At 35.6% G+C, this 6,458-nt stretch overlaps 1 long non-coding RNA gene across 1 annotated transcript; it reads left to right on the forward strand.

Moving 5' to 3' along the window:
* Positions 1 to 2,970: 2,970 nt before the first annotated feature.
* Positions 2,971 to 6,036, forward strand: LOC130466346 (uncharacterized). Its single transcript, XR_008926531.1, has 4 exons — positions 2,971 to 3,984; positions 4,981 to 5,103; positions 5,597 to 5,672; positions 5,774 to 6,036. It is a non-coding gene; the product is annotated as an uncharacterized lncRNA (long non-coding RNA).
* Positions 6,037 to 6,458: the final 422 nt, after the last annotated feature.

Raw genomic sequence — 6,458 nt, forward strand, 5'->3', positions numbered from 1 at the left:
ATATCGTATCGCGAATATTCGTAAGCTGGGCGGCACGAATAAATCGTATCGTACGACGGTGATTCGTCGTATACGAAACGATAAATAATATATCGAAAATATATTAAATCGCGAATACGAAGGGCATCAGAGTTGCCGGCCCGTCGAGCCAAGCACGTAAGCGTGCAAGGCCCAACGAGCCAGCAAGCTCGCGAGCAAGGGCAAGCAAGGCCAGCCCATTGTGCGCGAGCATGCAACAGCACGCAATAGCGCACAGCAGCGACGAGCGAGCAAGGCCCACGGCCCAGCTGCTCGGCGCGCGCGCTATGGGCTTCGGCCTGCAGTGTGTCGCTGAGCGCGGGCGTGCGGTCCATGTTGCTTGGCTTGCACGGCTTGCTAGCCGGCCTTCCTTCTTAGCTTGGTCGGTTAGTAAGGTTATGTAAATAACCTTACAACCTAATTTCCAACTCAACACAATTCATATTACTCAAACCCTAGAGACACAGAGAACCCTAATTCTCTCTGTGCCTCCAAAGTGAGTTCTTCCCAAAAGCAAAGTATCTTGATCAATTGTCTAAGCTACGATTATCAAGACGGATCTGGTCGTGTCGGTGAACCAAGTAGAGGAACGACAAGTGGAGTTCTTTGTTCGTGTTCGTTGACAGATTATTGTGGAAAACACGCTTCGAATGTAAGTTTGCTTAATCTATGCTTTATACATGTTTCCTGGCTTTGGGGATTGTTCCGCACATGTTATTATGTTTAACTGTATTCCCCTACAGTGGTATCATGAGCCTTAAGTATTCAAAGCATGAATTAGCATGATTATTATTGTTTTTGCATCTGTCGAAATTTTGGATTTTTTGTTGATTTTTCGGAATTTTTTACGAATTATTGGATGAATTGCGTATAATTAGGTCCGAAATCAAAAATCATCGCTTTTTCGACTTGTAAAACGCTAATCTGATGGAAAACGATTTTCTAAGATCAACTCATGCGAATAGAATTGCGAAAACAGGCCTCGAAGTATCGTTTTTTGGGCGTTTTTGTTAATTTTTTATTAAAAATTAAAAGTGTCGGACAGTAATTCAATTAAATGGTCGACCTAAACTACTCGGAATTGCTTGAAATTTTGACACAATGTTGCTCGGTACATGCTTGATCAATGGTAAAATTTTCAGATTTTTCCGGTAAGTATAAACCCTAATTTTTCCTTTCCCCACTTCGTAAAATTTGAAACCCTAATTGAATTTTAATTAATTTTTGTTTAATAATTCGGTTAATTGGGGAAGGGGGTATAATTTCATGGGTCAGTGGCTAATTTCAAAAATTATTGGATTAAAATTTTGAATGGTTTCGTTAATTTTAATCGCACTTAAACCAAATTATTAATAATCTGAAATTTAATTGTTTGTGAACGATTTAAAGCTTCGGATTTTATTAATTAAAAGTTCAAACTTTAATGTTGATTCGTTCGTTCATAAAAGTTTGAATATTGTTAGCCCTTGATTTAATAATTTTACGAAATTGAATTGTCGTTAAAGTTTATTGAATCGTTTTCGAAAATAAAAATTGTAACTTTTTTTTTTGAAAAATAAAATTAATGCAAGTTCGTGAATTAAATTTAATTTTAATTAAGTTGGTCTGTATTACGAACCAAAGGCACGAACATGAGCATGATGGAAGTATGGCTCTTCGAGCCATACGAGGCCATTGCGCTTAGGCCGAGCCATGCGACACGGGCAGCAGCAGCTATGCTGCGTGCCTCGTGCGCGCTAGACGAGGAAGGGGCATGCGAGGGAGCTTGCGGGGCTGCAACGAAGCGAGGCGCAAGCCTTGCGACGTCTAGCACACACACGATGCACAACACGCAGCGCAAGGGCAGCACAGCTGCGGGGACGCGGTGCGCGTGCACGCGATGGGGCTGGGGGTGCGCAAGCTTTGCTCGTGTGCTCTTGGGCCTCACGCAAGGCGGGGCTGGGCGCAAGCCTAGCCCGATTTAGCAATTGGACTTTTTTTTATTAAAAATCGTTTAATTCGTTGGGCTTTGTATATTTGCATTAATTTGGGCTAACGGGATATTTAATTTAATATTTTATTTGCTTGGGTCGGGCCGCGAGTTTTAATTTAATATTTCATAATTAATTATCCGGAATAATTATTGGTTTGAGTGGAAGCCACTAAATGAAATTAAAATGAAATAATTATTTTAATTATTTCGTAGGTCGCATTATTTTAATTAAATTCAATTTTAATTAGAATAAAGCCTAAGGATTAATAATTTGGAAATTGATTAATCTTTTAGGACGCATTTATGTGAACGTGAATTTTAATTAATTCACGTAAATACTTGCATATTAACATGGGCCATTCGTTTTAGAATACGAATGGGTGAATGCATATAATATATATTTTATGCAATGCAGGTACTCCAAGTGACTAGTATGGCCAATTTAGGATAGTTAAATATGGTCTGCGTACCGTTCTATCTTTGAATGTAAAGTTTTAAATATGGTCTGCGTACCATGGAAATTTTGATGTAATTTTATTATTTTCAAGTATTTCTAAGTTTAGAACTTTAAGTTAGCATTTGAACGAAGATTCAAGACGATGCCAAGCTAACAAGGAGGTGATGAAGATTTGATGCTTCAAGACAAGATGTTTTGGGCCATACTAGATCACCATTTATTTATGCAATTTAATATATATATATATATATATATACATATATATATATATATATATACACTACTACAAAAACGGGAAAAGAGACCCTTAAGAATAGACCCATTAGGTGAGATAACAGGTCTCTTTAAAATAAGAGACCCAATATTAAAGATAATGGGTCTCTAATGACTGAAATGGTCCACAATGTATCCACGGAAAATAGAGTGAGAAAAACAAGAAAACTTTCATTTAAGATAACAGGTCTCTAACTTATGAAAGGGCCCGCATTTTTTGAATTGGCAATCAAGAGAGAAAAATAAAAGACCCGTTATTTAATTTAACGGGTCTCTTATATACACTGGACCCAAAAAAATTTGTAGCAGAAAAGCAAGAGACGACCCCTCATTTCCTTCCATTTTCCATCTCTCTTTCTCCACACTTCAATTGTAGATCTAGAAACCCGAATGAGAAAATATCCGCGATGTTGGCGCCTCATTACTTGAAAGCACTTAGAAGCGAGTACCCAGAATGCAACGAGCTACAATCTCGCAGATCTAAACCAGAAGAACCTATGACATCTGCTTTTTTCCAAGTCTATAATATTTTAGCTTCAATCTTTAATTTTCTGATGTTTTTATTAATTTCTTTTGAACTTCATGTTGATTTTGTTGCAATTATGTTTCGTTTTTTTTAATTATTTGATATTGATTTCACGGAATTTAGGGTTTTTTTGACTTGCACGGTTAGTATTATGAGATTAGGGTTTTTAAGGATTGGTCTTCGGGAGGATTTGAGGGGACTTAGGAGTTCAGATTGGTTAAAAGTTTCGGGGGTGTAAAGGTAATCGAGGTAATAATCGGAATATGAAGAATTGCGGTTAGTTTGTGTGTTTATTTTGCGAAATTAGTACAGTATGAATGCAAGAACTACTGATGTTATGTGATTAGTCATGTTTTATTTTATGAGTTTCTTTGCTTGATTTGTAGTATACTATTTCCATATTGTTATCGGTTCTGCAAATGTTGGATTTTGCCGATCTTGAGTCAAATGTAATTTTGATCTCTAATGGTCTAATGAGTCTGAGTGTTACAGTAATAAAGAAATTCTTTGTTCTTTGGTAATGCATAGGAAAAATTATTTGTTTTGTTTGTTATATGCTTATTGTTTATTGGACTTATTGATAATTTGTAGGAATACTTATTTGTTTTGATTTCCGTATGCCTATTGTTTATTGGATTTTATCATTTCACATTTTGGTAGCTCTTAAATTATGTTAAAGGTGAATTTCTTCAAGTTGGAGAAGGAATCTAGTTCTGCATTGCTGGAACATATGGTAAGGTACGAGTGTACGACACATCAAACTTTTCATATTGAACTATAGCTTTTGGGCTCAAACGCACACCTCATTGTCGTGTTTATTCATCTCCTTTTATTTATAAGTGATTCATGTTTGATATTTTGAACTTGGTATTGCAATGTATTATCTAGAGACCGAAATAAGAGAATAAGAGTGGTTGACTACTTAGGAGTAGGAATCCAACATGAGAAATTCCTATGATTAAATTTCGAGGTCTGATTTCTTCAAAAATATTGCTTGATTTATTATTGTTCTTGCTGGAAGATATTTCTGTCTTTGTTTTGTGATGGTTATGCAGCTCGAAAACTTCTTGTCGTTTGAAATATTGATTAGGTTGTTTGTTGACTCAGTTTCCTAAGACTGTTGTGACTCACAAATGATCTGCCTTGGGTGATTTTGGTCTACATACCCCATGATTGATTTGAGCTTCCAAATAGCTATTTTGACATATGCTTTGGTGTTTGTAGTTCCAAAACGCTTGTAGAGTTAGGCATTTGTTTTAATTTGATTTTGGCTCCTCGTTTCATGAACAAATGATCTGGTTGACAGTGAGTTTCACAAAGTTCCTCTTGAAAACCAAATTGGTATTGATGCTTGCATTATACTTGATAGATTTATCTGATGGTATGCCTCATGTTTCACAATTAATATCCAATTTTATACTTGACTTATTCTGTCTCTTTGTTGTTGTTCGTTTCCGCTATTCCTGTTTGGTCATGGGGTTTTAATTCATATGTAAGCAACACATGCTTGTTCTTCGTGGCGTTGTTAAGAGTTGCTCAATTTTTTTGTTATTATGTTGGTGTTCTCTATCTTTTATGTGGTTAGGAGCTCACTAAAGTTGTAATAGGTTGCTTCTCGGGATTTCCTTTTCTTGATCTGGATTACAACGATATATTCTACTCTTCATGATATTTTGTATGAATAAAGGACTTAGATTTTGTGATTGCTTATTTATTGTTTTGTCAAATTTCCAGAACTAGAATGAAAAAATATCGATTTTGGGTTAGCCATGGATGGACCATCTGATGACAAAAGCTATGTTTCTACGAAGGTCATGGGAACTCATGGTTAAGCTGCACCAGAATATGTCGCAACAGGTACAGTTTCCAAGTTCTCTTAGTGCCTTAAGCTTCCCATATGCGGATGATTTTCTTCCTATCCACCCATATTGTTACCATTAACCATGCATTTTAATGATGCTATATGTCACATGTCCTCTTGGGTTGTGGTTAACTTTAACCTATCTTTGTGATGTTGATGAAGCACAAAGTCTGTCACTGTGATGAATTGAGACTTGAGAGTGCATATTGTTCTAAATACGAATGAAAGCTAAATATTGTCAAGAAAGCTTTCATGCATATTTAATATTTAGATTATAAATCGGTGATGTCAAGAATTGTTCATGTATGTTTATTATAAACTGTAAGAAGTGTTATGTTGCGACTTTTCTAGATTTCTCAAGTCTATACTGGTGTTGCTAGTTGATTTTTATGGCTCTGGAACTGTTAGATTGAGTGAGCTAGAAAACAAATTCTCTTAAACGATTCATTATGGAAGCTAAATTTATTTTATATATATATACTTCTGCAGCATGCGCAAGATTGATTCAAAGGGGAAAGTAAGAAAAGTATTCGACTTCTCATTTTTGGTTGTGATCCTTCTGATGGTATATCCCTTCCATTATCCCTTCGATTATTGTTGTTGGTGCTTTAAGAGCAACACTTTTCTACTTGGATTGTTAAACCCTTTATTTGTTTGATGTTTTAGGACTTTGGTGAGGAGTCCGAAAGAGCTCATTGTGGTTCAGCAGCACATCAAGTCTCACTAATATGCTCACGAGATTCTTATCTAACTAACTAAGTTAGGCCACCACATGTGCTCGTACCTGAATTTGCCAATAAGTATATCATCTAATCTTGTCAGTTGTCATAGTTATGTAAACTTTTGAGTTGTTATTTTTAGTTTTTTGAGATTATAGTTGATGTAAAGTAAGAAATATTTTTTTGGTAATGGTATGAATTATTTTGGAATTATCATCTTTAGCTTTTGGAATTATCATGGTATGTATATCCCTTCCATTATGCCGATTTTTTTGGCTAATTTGGGTACACCGTTTATGTAGATATTTTTTGTTTTTAATGCAATGGAAAGAGACCCGTTGGTTATAAAAAAAGGCTCTCTTAGGAATAATAATAGTAAATATTAAAGAAAACAAAGAGACCTCCTTTCTAATATAGGGGGTCTTAATTTCTTGAATAAAAAATATTAAAAAATTCAAAGAGACCCCCTATCTTACCTAGGAGGTCTTAATATTTTTAATAAGAAGACCTCATATCTCTAATAAGGGGTCTCTTTCCCTTCTAAAATATTTTCCATACACTTTACATAACAGACCCCATTTCTTAGGTAAGAGGTCTCTAACTTTAACAAACAGACCCCTCTGGATGAGGAG

This window comes from Spinacia oleracea, chromosome 1, assembly GCF_020520425.1.
Source record: "Spinacia oleracea cultivar Varoflay chromosome 1, BTI_SOV_V1, whole genome shotgun sequence".
NCBI classification, from domain to species: domain Eukaryota; kingdom Viridiplantae; phylum Streptophyta; class Magnoliopsida; order Caryophyllales; family Amaranthaceae; genus Spinacia; species Spinacia oleracea.